Genomic DNA, 17,597 nt, shown 5'->3' with positions numbered 1-17,597 from the left:
AAACAAAAAAATAAAACAATTAATCATTATTGAACTATGCCCACCATTACCTTGTCTTTCCAAATTCTCACTAGATTTTTCCCATTCCTTCACCTCTCCCTCCACCCACCACCAAGTTGTATAATCCCATGATTTTCTCCTTTCCCATTCTTTTTATTATTATTATTAAGTTCAATGAACATTTATAGAGATTTTGGATTTCCATTCTCCTCAATTTGATTTCTATGGCACAGGATCTTCTAATAAATCCACATGCATAATTGCTGTTTACACACACACACACACACACACACACACACATTTGCAATAAATAAACTATTAACCATACAAAATCTGTTTTGGATCTCTGATTTCTATCACTAAGGTAATTTTCTAATTACTAATACTTTGCTTTCAACTTTTTAATTTCAGTGTATTCCATCTTGCCATTAGATATGACATAGTAACAGAATTAAAATGAAATTATTACTATTATTATCTCTCAACAATTTTGAAAATATATGGAGATGAGTTTCAGTCCTGATGACTTTGCTGAGCTTTCACTGTTCTTACATGTTCCTGGAAGATTTATGTAGCAAGTTCACACATAGTAGTTCCTATGGACTGAAAGTCACTGAAGTAAGGAATTCCTGAATTTTTAATCTAGATCTTTTGATCTCTGAAGTACTTAATTGGCTCTGGAAGTTTGATGTCCCTTAAAAGAATTTTTGTAATGAAACTGCCTCCACATGTGGCATGTGAAATGCAACTAAGCTTCAAGAGATAGGCTTTTGCAGATCATCTGTTACTTAGTAACATGCAAATTAGCAGTAAATAATTCCAGATTCATTTTTTGCAAGCATAGTTATAAACAAACCTCTCCACATGCAGAAATGGAAGTCATTCTCCCTTTGAAAATCCATTAAGCTCTGCTGATTGGAAGACACTAGAGGAGAATGGTGGTGGGAAGCAGGGAGAGAATATTCCTAGCAGATGTTAAAGAGTTTTATAACTACGCAATAAAAGACATGAAACTGAACAATAAGTTTTAGCTTATTTCATTTGGTCCCTTTTTCTTACTGATACATTTCAGTGGTCTCTCTATCATACAAGAAGTGTGTTTGACTGTAAAATTTCCATGACAGATTATATAAACTCATCTTCCTTGATCATTTAGCCAGTTAAAACATTGGCAAACTTGACTCTTCTCTTATGAAAGGATCATCACAAATAAAAGGTACATGTATGTTTTTTTTATTCCTCAGAAGTTGTTGGAATACCAAATAAAAGCCACAACCATTTTAAAGGGAGAAAGACTAATTTGTGTGCCCACTAAATTGGTTCTTTAGTGAAGATTTATAGAAAGTAGTGGGGGGGGGGCAGTAAAGAAAGAAAACTCCAAAAGAGTAAATGGGTGGAAATTAAATGTCTAAAGCTAGTATTTAGGCAAAATCAAGAAGGAGAGTAACTTTTTAAACTTAGATCTCTTCTGAGAAGTGTCCTTAGAGCTTTATTTTTCATACTGTCATAGTCAATAAAGTTAAAAATAAAAACAAGGACAAATATTGTATAAAAATCATTATTGTAGAATGAGATAAGGATCCAAGGGAGATGAGGGAGAGTGGAAGCAGAGGGATGAGTATGTGGGGGAAAATTAATCATGGAGTTTGTACAATTTGATGGGTAGGGGGGCGGGGTGAGGGAAATGGGAAGAATCTGTTCTCGAAAACAATGTACTCAAATTTTATAAATAAATAAATAAACTAGTATAAAATATTAAAAATCAAAACAAAACACAAAAAATGTCTTAGTTTTACCTGATCTTCAATAAAGACTTTTCTTGATTGAAGAAATGTGGTTTCGTTTAAGATTCTAGGTAAATATGACAGAAAGTTTTGGCTTGCAATAGTAATGGAATAGGTTGGCCAAACACTGACAAATAGCACTTTAAAAAATGTAGACAAAATGCTGCAAAATAAACAATCATTAATTGTTTGACAACATTGAAAAAGTACTTCCTAGAAAGCAGAAAAAGGGACATGGGAACACAGAGCCGTAAGCCTCTCTCTGAAAGGGCCAGCTGTTGTTAGGTGTTGTCAAGTACGACTCACAGTGACACTATGACTAGCGAGTCTGAATCTCGTCCTATCCTGCACCATCTTCACATTTCCTGACACACTAGAGGCCATTGCAGCAATCATCACATTAATTCACCTTGTTTAGGGTCTTCCTCTCCTTCACTGACCCTTTACCCTGTACCCATCATGTCCTTCTCCAAGGAATGCCTTCTAGCAATATGCCCATAACATGTGAGGTGAAGTCTCATCATCCTTGCCTCAAAAGGGCACTCTGGCTGCATCCTCTCCAAGACATATCTAGTGTTCTCTTGGCTGTTCACGGCATGTCCGGTGCTGTTCTCCAACACCACAGCCCAAGGCATTATTTCTTCTATCATACTTATTCACTCTCAGATGCATAGCAAGTGATCATAAAGACCATGGCCTAAATCAGACACAGTCCTCAAACCAACATCATTATTCCTCACTACCTTTTGAAGTTGTCTGTTCAGCTCTTTAACTTCTTGATTTCTTCCCTTTGTTTTGGCATTCTAGGGCAATATTTTGAGTCTCTTCTGATATCATCTTGGCCTTTTTTTCCTCTTCTGTAATGACCTTTTGCATTCTTCCTGGATGATATTCTTGATATCCTCCCAAAGCTCTTCTGGTCTTTGCTCATTAGTGTTCAAGACCTCAAACTTGCTCCTGAGATGGTTTTCAAATTCAGGTGGGATAGACTCAAGGTCTAATTTTGGTTCCTGCTGATTTGACTTAACCATTTATATCTTTAGTTTGAACTTGCATATGAGTAGTTGATGGTCTGTTCCAAAATCAGCACCTAGCCTAATTTGCACAACTGGTACTGAGCTTCTCCGATGATTTTTTCCATAGATGTTATTGACCTGTTTTGTATACATACTATCAGGTAAAATCCTGTTACTATTATCATTATTAAAATATATGCAGCAACCAATTCAGCAAAAGATAAATTGAGGATTTTTATGAATTTCAGAAGTATGAAATTCCTTAATATTAATGTCTGGAATGCAAAAGTTAGAAACAAAGAAGAAAAACTTACTGAAAATATGGAAAATATGGTCTTATGGATAGAATTGTGTACAATCAATGATATAGTCATAGAAAATGCCTTTTGTAAAAAGCATGAACAATAACTGTACACGTGTACTTTACCTGAAAGAATACACAGGAATCACGTTGACTAAAACATTGGCGATTTTGGAAAGATGCCGACCCATATTAGCAGTTAGAACTAGGCCAGGGCCCACTGGGAAGCTCAAACTGAAGCTAAGGAAAATTAAATGAGTCCACAAGAGAGTAAAAATATGACCTTGAATTGATTCCAACTGAATTTAAGAACCATATCAAGAATAGATTTGATACACTGAATACTAATAACTGAAGAATAGATGATATCAAGTATATCACCAATATATTTCAGACTAGAGCCTGAAACTTGCTCTTAAATAAACAGAATTCAAAGAAAGGAAGAAATGGTGAAGAGAAATGAACAGAGATTTCAAAGGGCAGCTCAAGAAGAAAAAGCAAACTTTTAGAGTGAAATGTATAAAGAGCTGTGGATCAAAAGCAAAATTATATTCTCAGTATTCTCAAGCTGAAAGAACTGAAGAATAAAATGTAAACCTCAAATTGCAATGTGGTTGTTATTGCTGTTGATTTCCTTCAAGTCGAGCATGACTCACAGCGACCCTATGAACAAAAGGCTTGAAGGCTCTCTAAAACTATGAACATAGAATTTCCAGAGGCATGTTATTGAGGAAGTGGTTGCCACTCCTGCTTCCAAACCTGCCATAGTATGTTATTGTTTTTATATGCCACTGGGTCGCTTGCAATGTATAGCAACCCTATGTACAGCAGCTCTGAACCCATCGCTGTCCTGAGCCAGTCTCACTAACTCTGACACACTAATCTCCACTGCCCCAGTTATTTTATCAATACATCTCATCCTGGGTCTCCCTCTCCTGCTCTATCTGTCCTTCTTCAAGAACTGATCACTCTAGGCCATGTGCCAAAAGTAAGTGAGGTGGAGCTTCAAAATCCTAGACTCCAAGGAAAGAGTTGGCTTTACCCTCTCCAAGACAGACCTATTTGTTTTTTGACAGTCCATGGTATGTTCAAGACTCTTCTCCAGCACATAACTCGAAGGCATCAATTCTTCTTCTGTCATCATCCTTAGTCATTATCCAACTCTCTAAAGAATAACAAGTAATTAAAAAGACCATGGCCTGGATTAGGCACACCTTTGTATCTAGACTGACATCGTTGCTCTTCAGCGCTCTGGAGAGGTCCATAATAGCAGATTTTTCCAATGCAATTCGTCTTTTGATTTCCTGACTGCTGGTGTTAAAGAATGTTGATTGTGGATCCTAGAAAGCTGTAATTGGTAAAAACTTCAATCTCTTCTCCATCTAATATGGTAATGCCAATTGGTAAAAACTTCAATCTCTTCTCCATCTAATATGGTACTGCCAATTGCCAAATGGTGATGACAATCTTTGTTTTCTTGATGTTGAGCTTCAATCCATAAACAAGTGCTTCAGTCCTCCTCAGTTTCAGCAAGCAAGGTTTTGTCATCTGCGTATCTTAGGTTTTTTAATGAGTTTTCCTCCGATCTGATGCCATACCCCTCATAAAGCCCTGTTTTCTGAATAGTCTGTTCTGCATACAGATTGAAAAGGTATGGTGACAGGATGCATCCCTGATGCAATCCTTTCCTGATTTTGAACCATGCAGTGTTTCCTTTCTCTGTTCTGAGGACTGCTTCTTGGATCAAGTATAGGTTTCTCATAAGCATGTTCAAAAGATCTGAGATTCCAATTTTCCTCAAGGTTAGCCACAATAGTCAATGATTCAATAGCAAATGACACCAAAGCATCAAAACATGGCAAAATGATCCCAGTCAAGGTAAGTTGCACTCCGCTTCCCTGTGCAGTGAATTCTACAACCAAGGAAAGTCTTTCTGTCAGTCCCAGGACCAGAGAGGATTTTAGGCAAGATGAGTTACTCTCCTCAATGCTGGAGCAGTGAACTCTCCAGTAAGGGAGAGTTTTCCCTCAAGCCCCAGCACAAGGGAGAACTTCAGGCAGGTTGACTTTCTCTCCTTCCTCGTTGGAGCAGTGAATTCTCCAACCAAGGTGAGTCTTCCTACCAATACAAGGGCTAGAGAAGACTTCAGACAGGCTACACTTGGTCTTAGGAGAAGATACAGGTACAGAATGCACATCAATCAATAAGATTTGGGCAATATTTCTGAGACTTTTTCAGCTCCCTTTAGAGGCTCTGTATGCTCAGGGGCAAAAACAGATGTCCACTCCACTCTAAATAACATCAAGGAAACAGAAGGAAGGATAAAATGTTTTGAAAAAACAAAGCAATCATTCTCTTAAAAAAAACCCCACAAACAAAAATCAGAGACTCAATGAATACCTCAGAGACAGGAGGACAGAAAAAAATAGGGAGTTCCAAAACGAAGTTTAAGTAACTGGTATTTGTTGCACTTTTCTAACTACCAGTAAAGTGCTGGATAATCAGAATGAACTACTCAAGACTTTCCTTAGTCAAGAGGTAAGGGGATAGAAACTCACTGTTAAATGTCTTCATGACCTGTAGTTTTCATAGATTTTACTGAGAAGTTTTCATTACATTGAAGTAAAATACGTAAATGGAGCTTCAAGGTTTTTTTTACTGATTCTTAATTGCTGATCTTCCTTGCTTTCATAACCACATCTTCATCAGAATTCAGCTTCAGCATGATAACAAAGGTTTTGAACATCCTAGTGAGGTTGTTTTTCTTTTTTTTCTTAACCCAGGAAGCCCCTGCCAAGGTCAGCTTAAACTCTAGATACTGAAGAAATTACAAATGTTGCAAGAAAGAGTTGAAACTGTCAGTAAAAAGTAGCAAGAAATGAAAATAAAAATCATCACAAGACAGGGAGGATACAACTAACACAGTGTCAGAAACAACAGAAAAGAATAGAAAATCAATCTAGAATATTAAGACGGCAATGGCAGAAATTATCAACATGTTAGAGGCACACAATGGAAGAACACAAGAGATAGAACAGATAATCATCAAGATTATTGCTGTTGTTATGTGCTGTTGAGTTCCTTGCAACTCATAGAGACCCTATGTACAACAGTCCTAAAGTCTGTTCTTTCCTGTGCCAATCGCATTGTCTCTAATACACCCATCCTGATTACTCCAGTCACTGAATCAATCCACTTCATAGAGGGCCTTCCCCTCCTGTGCTGTCCCTCCACCCTACCAAGCATGATGTCCCTATCCGAGGACTGGTCCCTCCTTACAACATGTCCAAAGTATGTCAGACAAAGATTCAGGATCCTTACAACCAAGGAGCAGCTTGGTTTAAGCCTCTCCATGATGAATCTGTTTGTTTTCTTAGCACCCCTTGGTACACTCAATACTTTTATCCAGCACCACATCTCAAAGGCATCAATTCTCCTTTTATCCTCCCTAGTCATTGTCTAACTCTCTGACACATAACACGTGATTTCAAAGACCATGACCTGTATCAGATGCACCTTGTCTCCAGAGTGACACCATTGCTCTTCAGTACTTTGGAGAGGTCCCTAACAGCAGATTTTCCCATTGCAATACATCCTTTAATTTCCTGGATACTGGTGCCAAGGGTGTTGACCGTGGAGCCAAGCCAACTAAAGTTGTTAAAAATCTCAATCTCTTCACCATCCATCCTGATGCTGCCAATTGGTCCAGTGGTATTGTCTTCTTTGACATTGAGCCTCAATCCATACCAAAGGCTGCAGTCCTTGCACATCTGTAGCAAGCGCTTCAGGTCCTCCTCAGTTTCAGCAAGCAGCATTGTGTCATCTGCATAATGCAGATTGTTGATAGATCTTCCACCAATCCTGATGCCACACTTCTCATAGAGCCCAGCCTCTATAAGACTACAATAAAAGTACAAAGGAAAATAGAGCATCCACATGGATGGTAACTAACACCTTGCTTGAATAGTACTAGACTATATAAGAAGTAAAAGGTGAAATAAAGAAGCTCATTAGAACAAATGGAAATAAATCATATCAAAGCCTGTTGGATACAGCTAAGGCAGCCTTCAGAAGAAAAAAAATTGTATGGCTATGGATTGAAATCAATGGGATAGAAAAAGAAAAATGACTGAAACATCAACAAACTGGGAGTTGTTTCTTCCAAAGGGTTAATAAAACAGGCAAAGCATTGGCAAACTTAACAAAATAAAAGAAAGAGAATACACAAATAACTCGGGGATGGGGAGAGAAATGAAAGGAGAGATACCACATTAGAACTAGTTAAAATTAAATTGATACTGCCTGAAAGTTTGCACCCTCCCCCCCTTGCCAGCTTTGAATTTTGGAGTTGGCATGAGGACCTCATAGACACAGTAGAGAGAAGGAGTGGTTTTGGACACAGGACACACCTCTGGACCTTTGACTCACACCCAGCAGGTACCAAGTATATGCCTCCTCCCCCACTCCAGAATTTTGCTCACCTCCGCACCAGCTTTGAATTTTGGGGCTCTCAGGCCTTTGGCCCTTGGGCTGGAATTAAAAAAAAACAAAACATAGACCAAATTAGAGGACTTATCAACCTCTCCTGAAAAAAGTTGTCTAACATTGAAGATTAAATTTCTTTGGACTAGAAACTGCTGTCTGGCCTGACCACATTGGTCCCACTAACTCAAGCAACAAGGAGGTCCTGGGCATCTCAACAGAGGAGCAGTGACATCAAACCAAGAACCAGCTATCACCTCAGTTTTCAAAACCTCTTCCACATCAATGTCTTGAAAGAAGCAGGGTACCGCACTCACCACACAAGCCCAAAACAATATATCTCCCCCCAAAAATGACACAGTAGCAATGGATTTCCTGAAGCCAGAAAGTCTGATGGAAATTTCTGATGCAGAATTAAAAAAAAAATTGAATATTTTCAATGGATGAAAAACAAACTTGAAGAATTACAGGACACTGCAGTCAAAAATCAGGAGGAGCTTAAAAAAAATCCAAAAAACACAGGGAAAACAAACGAGGCATTAGAGACACTGGAAAAACAAGAAACCATGATCCAAAATATGAAATCTAAGGTTTCTGATTTTGTCAACATGATGGAGGGACACACGAATACAGGTGAAGAGTTGGAAAACATAATCAGTGAAATAGAAGATAGAATTGTCACCACAGATCTGACCGATAAAAAAGCATAATCAAAAAAGAAGGAAACAGAAGAAAACTTAAGAATAATGTGGGATACCATTAAAAGAAATAGGCATGTGCATCATTGGAATCCCAGAACAGGAAGAAGCAAGTAAAGGCACTGGAAAAGTTGTGGAAGAATTACTAGAGGAAAACTTTTCAGGCATAATGAAGAATGACAGAATATATATTCAAGAAGCTGAGCAAACACCATATAGAATAGACCCTAAAATAAAAACACCAAGGCATATCATTTTCAAATTTGCTAGAACCAAAGATAAGGAGAAAATATTAAAAGCAACGGGAGAGAAACAAAGAGTAACCTATAAAGGAGAGCAGATAAGATTAAGTGCTGATTTCTCAACAGAAACCATGTGAGCAAGAAGACATATATCGAACACTCAAAGAACAAAACTGTCAACCAAGAATATTGTACCCAGCCAAAAAACAATTGAAACTATCAACAAAACTAGGAGGTGGTTATTTGAAAAGGTCAATAAAATTATCAAAACTCACAAAAGAAAAGGAGAAGACACAAATAATCTGAATAAGAGATGAATCAGGCAGCATCACAACAGAGCCAATGAAAATAAAAAAGCTAACAGCAGAATACTCAAACAAATATTAAAACCTAGAGGAAATGGACAAATACTTAGAAACACACAACCCGCCTAAACTGACACACACCGAAATTGAACATCTGAACAGACCCATTTCAAAAGAAGAAATTGAAAAGGTAATACAACAAATTCCAACCAAGAAAAGCCCTGGACCAGATGGTTTTACAAGTGAATTTTATCAAACATTCAGAGAAGAACTGTCACCAATTCTACATAAACTATTTCAGAAAATAGAGAAAGATGGAATTCTCCCACACTCATTCTGTGAAGCAAACATATCCTTGATACCAAAGCCAGGAAAGGACATCACCAAAATAGAAAACCATAGACCAATATCTCTCATGAACATAGATGCAAAAATCCTGAATAAAATATTGGCCAATAGACTCCAATGATACATCAAAGAAATAATCCATCATGACTAACTGGGGTTCATAATAGGTATGCAAGGATAGTTCAATATAAGAAAAACAATCAATGTAATTCATCATATTAACAAAGCAAAGAATAAGAGCAGCATGATCCTATCAATTGATGCAGAAGAGGTCTTTAACAAAATCCAACACACTTTCCTGATTAAAACACTCAACAAAATAGGACTAGATGGGAATTTCTTCAATATAGTAAAAAATATTTAGGAAAACCCAAGAGCCAACATTGTTCTCAATGGAGAGGGGTTAAAGGCATTCCTTTTAAGAACATGAACTAGGCAAGTATGCCACTATCACCTCTCTTATTCAATATTGAATGGAAGTCTTAGTGATAACAGTAAGACAAGAGAAAGACATAAGAGGTATCCAAATTGGCAAAGAGGAGGTAAAATTATCTCTCTATGCAGATCATGTGATAGTATACTTAGAAAACACTAAAGACTCAGCAAGAATACTACTGGACATAGTTGTCCAATTCAGCAAAGTGGCAGGATACAAGATCAACATACAAAAAACCAGCTGGCTTTCTCTATAGTGACAAAGAGAATAAGAGCTGGAGTTAAGAAAAACAATACCCTTCAAAATAGATAATCACAAGAAAAAATATTTGGGAGTAAACAGAACTAGAAGTGCAAAGGATCTATTCAAAGAAAATTATGAAACTTTACTTGTTGTTGCTGTTACGTGCCGTCGAGTCACTTGCGACTCATAGTGACCCTATGTACAACAGCGCTAAACCCTGCTCTATCCTGTGCCAATTAAACTGCCTCTGACACACCGATCCTGATTACCCCAGTCACTGAATCAACCTACCTCATAGAGGGTCTTCCCCTCTTGTGCCTTCCCTTCACCCTCCCAAGCATGATGTCCCTCTCCAAAGACCTCTCCCTCCTTACAACATGTCCAAAGTATGTGAGATGAAGCCCCAGAAGCCTAGCCTCCAAGGAGCAGCCTGGTTTAACCCTCTCCAGGTTGAATCTGTTTGTTTTCTTGGCAGTCCATGGTACATTCAATGCTCTTCTCCAGCACCACAGCTCAAAGGCATCAATTCTCCTTCTATCCTACCTAGTCATTGTCCAACTCTCTGATGCATAACAAGTGATTGCAAAGACCATAGCCTGTATCAGACTCACCTTAGTCTCCAGAGTGACACCATTGCTCCTCACTACCCTGGAGAGGTTCCTATCAGCCAACTTTTCCATCACAATAGTTTTTTTTTCCTGGCTACTGGTGCCAAGAGTGTTGACCGTGGAGCCAAGCCAACTAAAGTTGTTAACAATCTCACTCTCTTCACCATCCATCCTCATTGAGCCTCAATCCATACTGAAGGCTGCAGTCCTTGGCCCTCTGCAGCAAGCATTTCAGGTTTTCCTCAGTTTCAGCAAGCAGGGTTGTGTCATCTATATAACGTGGATCTTCCACCAATCCTGACACCACACCTTTCCTTATAGAGCCCAGTCTGTTGGATAATCTGTTCTGCATACAAGTTGAAAAGGTATGGAGATAGGACACATCCCTGGCATATATCTTTCCCAATTTTGAACCATGCAGTGTTTCCCTGCTCTGTTCCGACAACTGCCTCTTGCTCCAAGTATGGGTTTCACATTAGAAAGATCAAGTGTGCTCAGATTCCCATTCTTCTCAGAGTCAGCCACAGTTTGTTATGATCCACACAGTCAAATGCCTTTGCATAATCAATGAAACACAGATAGACATTCTACCAGAAACAAACAAACAAACAAAAAAAGACGTGGAGAAGTGGAAGAATATCCCTTGTTCATGGGTAGGAAGACTGAATATTGTGAAAATAGCAATACTACCAAAGGCAATTTACACATTCAATGTAATCTCAAGACAAATACCAATCCCATTCTTCAACGAGATGGAAAAGGCAATCTCTAGTTTCATTTGGAATGGAAAGTAGCCCTGAATATGCAAAACACTCCTTAAAAAAATAGAAAAAAGTTCTGAGGCCTCTCACTCCCTGATTGAATATCCTACTACACTGCCATGGTAGTTAAGACAGCATGGTACTGGTATAATGAGAGACACATAGATCAATGGAATAGAATTGAGAACCTGAAAATCAGCCCATCTAATTATGGTCAACTGATTTTTGACAAGGAGATGAAATAATTTAGGTGTGGAAATGACAGCCTTTTTAAGAAACGGTGTTGGCAAAATTGAAAACTATCTGCAGAAGACTTAAACAAGATCCACACCTCACTCCATATACAAAAACCAACTCAAGGTGGATCATGAACCTAGGACTAAAACCAAGGACTTTAAACTTCATTAAAGAAAAGCTTGGAAGAACTTCAGTAGTCCTAATCCACAACGTAAACAGTCTTCCAAGTATCATGAAAAATCTACAACCAGGAGAAGATAAAATAGATGAATGGGACCTTCTAAGAATCAAATCCCTATGCACATCAAAAAACTCCAACAGGGTAAAAAGGGAAACCACAGACTGGGAAAAAGTGTTTGGTAATGACGTGTCAGATAAGGGAATTTTATCTAGAATTTATAAAATGCTTGAGCACCACGACAAGATAAAGGTAAATAATCCAATTGAGAAATGGGCACAGGATATGAACAGACACTTCACACTTCAGCAAAGAAGATATTCAGGTGGCCAAGAAGTACATGATGAAATGTTCATAATCCCTAGCTCTAAGAGAGATGCAAATAAAAACAACTAGGAGATATCATCTCACTTCAGTAAAAAAAGCAAAATTTAACAGAACAGTAAGCAACAAGTGCTGGCAAGGCTGTGGGGAAACTGGAACCCTTATTCACTGTTGGTCGGAGTGTAAAATGGTGCAACCACTGTCAAAGCCTGTGTGGCACTTTCTCAAAAAGTTGTAAATAGAGATACCATTTGACGCAGCAATTCCACTACTGGAAATATACCCCAAAGAGACTATAACTGACATCCAAGCAGATATACCCACACCCATATTTATCACGGCTTTGTTCACAATAACAAGGAGTAGGAAACAACCCAAGTGCCCATTAAGAAACAAACAATGGATAGAGAAGCTGTGGTATATTCACACAATGGAATACTATACTGCATCAAAAAACAAGAACTCAAGCAATTATATTCAAAATGGGTGACCCTGAAGGACATTATGTTGAGTGAAATATCTCAATCATAAAAGGATAAATACTGCATGGTGTCACTGTTGGAGAATGAGACTGACATCAGGGTTGGGTAAGACTGAACAGTTTAAAAGCAATATATTTTCGGGCATTATGATTGTCATAAGAGTTTGGAATGAGGGTTGCAGAGTGGAGTATACTTGGGGTGGGGGTGGAAGGGTGCAGAGGAATTGTATACCAATGAAGGAGTTTTACTTTTCAAGAAGAGTGAACTGGGGGTGCTGGTGGGGTGGGTGAGGAGAAAAGTTCAACAATGAATGAATGGAAATCCAAAATGTCTGTAAATATTCATTGAAATTAATTAAAAAGTTAAAAAAATTAAACTGATACTAACAAAATATTATGAAAAGCTATACTCTCATAAATTTGAAAACATGGAAGACAATTTCCTAGAGACTCAAACCCTATCTAGATTGTATGAACAAATTTAGAAAGATTGAAAACTCTATTCTAAAAGAAGAAATTAAGCAAGTCATAAAAATATTCTCTCCCAAAGGATAAGTCCTGGTCCAGATGTCAAGGGAGAAATATACCAAACATTCAGAGACAAACTATTACCAATTTTTCTTAAATCAGTTTAGAAAATAAAAAAAAGAAGGAATACTCCCAAAGTCATTCTATGAAGCAAGTATAAAACTAATATCAAACCAAACAATGGTATTAATAACAAAAAACTATAAAGGAATATCTTCATGAGCATACTTTCAGAATTCCTAAGAAAATCATGAACAATAGAATCCAACTCTATGTTAAAAAAAAATTCATCATGATCAATTAGGATATATAACAGAAATGCAAAGATGATTCAAGTAAGAAAGACAATGTAATTCTTCAGAGTAAAAAAGCAAAGAACAAAAACCACTGATATTGATGCAATAAAAGACTTTGACAAAATTTATCATTCATTCCTAATTAAAATACTTAGCAAAATGGAACAGCAAAATAATTTCCTCAACAGAGTGAGAAAGTATATATGTAAAACCAACATCCAACATCATTCTCAATGGAGAGAGACTAAAAGTATTCCCCCTATGAAGTGGGACCAGGTAAAGCTGTCCAAGGTAATAAAAGCCACAGGGGTAGCATTTACTTCCTTCGTGATAGTGAAATCCTGGAGGGTGGGGTGTGTGTGTGTGTGTGTGTGTGTGTGTGTGTGTGTAATAAGAGGTGTCCTCGGCATGAAGCTAGTGTAGAGTTCTGATCTGTGGTTCTGTGTCAACCTCTTATGTCTTAGGGTGGTATACAGTTAACTTGATTTAAATTGGGAGTTTATACTGACATGACAACCACTAAGAGGCATCCAATGTTCCCATAAGAGAAAATCAAAAGGGAAGAATATGGTTGGTATTCCACAAGCCAAGAGAAATGAACAACAAATTTAAGCTTTGAGATGCAAAACTGAATGATTATATGGGAGAAATCTTGAATGATGCTGGAATAACCGAAAGAACATAGAGTGAATACACAGAATCATTGTACTAAAATTAGTGGACCCTGAACCATTTCAAGAAGTAGCATATGATAAAGAACCAACAGTAATGAAAGAAGATGCTCAAGTATATTTAAGGTAAAAAATAATGCCCCAGGAATTGATTGAATGTCAGTTGATATGCTTTGACAAACATATGCAGCCCTGGACATATTTGTTAGTCTATGCCAAGAAATTTAGATGACAGCTACTAATGACCAATTAACTGGAAAATATTTTGACTACGACTCAATGGCACCTAACAACAACAACCCACTTTTTTAAAAAGGTGCTCCGACAGAATGCAGAAATTATCAAACAGTAATTATAATGACATGAAAGTAAAATCTTGCAAAGATTCTTTTCAAATGGACAGAACAGTATATAGACAATGGACTTTTCAGGATTTAAAACTGGATTTAGAAGAGGCATGGAATGAGGAATATTTTTGCTAATGTCGGATAGATTGTGGCTGAATGTAGAGAATACAAGAAAGATGTTTACTTGTGTTTTACTGGCTATGAAAAGGCATTTGATTATGTGAATTGTAACAAATTTTGGAAAACATTGAGAAGAACTGGAATCCCAGAACACTTAATTGTGTACATGTGAAACATATCAGGAAGCAGTTGGCCAAATAGAACAAAGTAACACTGCATCATTTAAAATCAGGAAGAGTGTGTGTGTCAGAGTTGTATCGTTTATCCATAGCTATTCAATTTGTATGCAGAGCAAATAATTTGAGAAGTTAGAGTTTAATAAGAATGTGGCATCATGATCAGAGGAAGACTCATCGACAATCTGGATTATGTAGATGATATGACATTCTTTGCTTGTTGAAAGTGAGGAAGAGTTGAAGCATTTGAGGCAGAAGATAAAAGATTAAAGCTTTTAATATGGGTTGCATCTCAACTTAAAAAAAACCCCAAAACCTCAAAAATCCTCACCACTGCATAAATTCTTTTTTAGTTTTTTATTGAGGATATATACTTGCATGTGTATGTATGTACATGTATACACACACATACACACTGACAGAAACATCTACATAAAGTCTCTGGATTACAATGAAGTTCTATTCCTAGGTTTGCCTTTAAGTCTGATCCATACACAAATTGAAACAGTTAATTTGGTTTCTATCTAATATCAGTTAGTTAAATGTTTGTCTTAGTTATCTATATACCATAGAGTATACCTTTTGCTCCACAAAAACTTTAATGAAATACTGTGAGGTATATACCAATGCAACAATAAAAATAATTTTATGTATTTTCAAAGTATTATCTGTATGTTATTATGAACATTTTTATATGCAGATAGCTCTTACTTTCAATTATATGTAAATTGGACATTCATGAACTAAGAACTACCTGTTTAAGGAAATACACATCTCACTGACAAATCGTACACACCAGTGCACCCAGCATCCGGTTCAAGAAATAGAACATTAAAAAATGCAGAATAAAGGAGAACCCTACCTCTTAGCCATAGGGGCATCCCAGAGGCCAGTCAGTGCAAGAAAATCTGGGACAGACAGCTACAAACAGAATAATTACTTTCTCCGCTTTCTGTGCTAAGGGGAGTTGACTTGAGAGCTCCTTACGCAGAAACTTCTTAATTTGGCACCACTGATCTTGCACCAGTTGTGACAAAGGAAGACATTAGCCTTCAGGAGAGAAGGCACCATCAGGTAAGATATTCTTCCCCAGAGTTAGCACTTAACATGTGTGCAGGGATAGAGAGGGAACTGAAGCTTCCCTGGGAAAAGATCCTTCCATTTGAGGATCCTTGCCTCCACCGCTGTGGGGCCATCCCAGGTGCCAAACAAGATAAAAGAGTTTAGGATAGACAGCTACAAGCAGTGGAAAGACTTTTTCACCTAACATTTCAAGCTCTGAGAAAGAGAGCTAACTTGAAACACCCTTAGACAGAAATCGCTCAAATGGAGCACTTGATCTTGTACCTCTCAGACGTTTTGTAGATGAACAACTATAAAATCTGAGAGGGGACCTATAAAAAGGCAAGATGCAGTGCAGACCATATAGAACCTGCAGGACTTTAGGAAAGGCACATTTTCCCCAGAAAGAAATGTCAGTAGAGTGAGTGACTCACCCCATAGATTGAATATTTTAAGCTGGTGACTAAACAATAAAATTATAAGATAAAAACTACCAACAACATACCAGACACAATAGGGACAGCCTAATGCTTATGAAGTAAAACTTCAAAAAATGTCAAGAGAATAGCAGGCAGTTTTAAACACTGTGGAAAAAAAGCAAAATTAAGCCTTCTCCAATAAAAAACAAAAACAAAAACAAAGAACGTGGCAGACTCAATGACTCCAGAATAAAAAATGTAGATTTATGTTGATATGAAAGCATTGGAATAGCTGCAGAAAAAAGTACAAATAATAAAAGAAATAATAGAGGCCATAAATAAAAATAATCCCCTAGAGGTAGAGAACCAGAAGAAATATATCGATACAGAGTTATTTGAATAGCTATGGAAGAAGGTAAGATTGAGGGAAGAGAAATGGAAGCCGTTTAAAAAAGCAAATACTCCAGAGACAAGGAGCCAAAATAAATATATCGATGAGGACTAATATACACAACTAAAGAAGAAGCTGTGAAAGATGCAAGAAATAATTTAAACAGAGGTACAAGAATTTAAAAATCACAAGATAGAAAAGGTATAACCAATATATTACCGGAAATAACAGAAATGCATAAAAATGCATTCCAGAAGCCAAAATGGCAGAGGTGTTCAACATGCTGCAGGGACAAAAAGGTAGAACTGAAGACATGGAGCAGAGAGTCAGTGAGCCAGAAGATCGGAACGTCAACAGACACATCTAGAAGAAAAATCAGAAATGAGAGAAAAAGGAAATGAAGAAAACATTAGAATCATGTGGGATGACATCAAAAGGAAAAACATACATAGGAATGGGATTCTAGGATACAAGAGGGATAGGAAAATCCCTGAGAAAAATGTGGAAAAGGTACTACAAGAAAACTTCCCAGATATTGTGAAGAATGTGAAAATCCACATTCAAGGAGCTTAGCAAACGTCAAATAGACTAGACCCAAAACCAAAAGCATGAAAACATATCAAGTTCAAATTCTCTAAAATGAAATATAATGATATAAGCAGCATGAGAAAAACCAAGAGTTACCTACAAAGGAAAAGCAATTAGATTATCTTCTGATTATTGAGCAGAAACCATGTGAGCAAGAAGACAATAAAATGATATACACAGAAAGTTAACAATCACCAACCAAGGATCTTGTACCCAACAAAGCTCTCCATCAAATATGAAGGAGAAATTAGATCCTTTGCAGAAAAGTAGGAACTTAAGAAACTTAAGGAATTCGTGAAAACAATACCAAATCTATAAGAACTTTTAAGGGAGGTCCTTCACACAGAGACACCAAAGGAAGTGGATAGACTAAAGAGAAACAACCAAAAGGGAAACACAGCAAAATGGCAATGATAAAACCTTGCATGTCACTAATTACACTTAATGTGAATGGACTAAATATACCAATCAAGAGAAAAAGAGTACCAGAATGGATAATAAATAAATAAATAAATAAGCCCATCAATATGTTTTCTACAAGAGATACATCCAAAA

The 17,597-nt window shown here is 37.2% G+C and overlaps 1 pseudogene; it reads right to left on the bottom strand.

The window, feature by feature from the left end:
- LOC102871694 overlaps positions 1–3,292 on the bottom strand; it is a 149,273-nt pseudogene extending 145,981 nt beyond the window's left edge.
- Positions 3,293–17,597: the final 14,305 nt, after the last annotated feature.

Source organism: Elephantulus edwardii, unplaced genomic scaffold, assembly GCF_000299155.1.
Source record: "Elephantulus edwardii isolate Elephantulus edwardi_28Jun2011 unplaced genomic scaffold, EleEdw1.0 scaffold00196, whole genome shotgun sequence".
Taxonomy (NCBI): Eukaryota; Metazoa; Chordata; class Mammalia; order Macroscelidea; family Macroscelididae; genus Elephantulus; species Elephantulus edwardii.
This window is presented reverse-complemented; position numbering and strand designations above follow the sequence as displayed.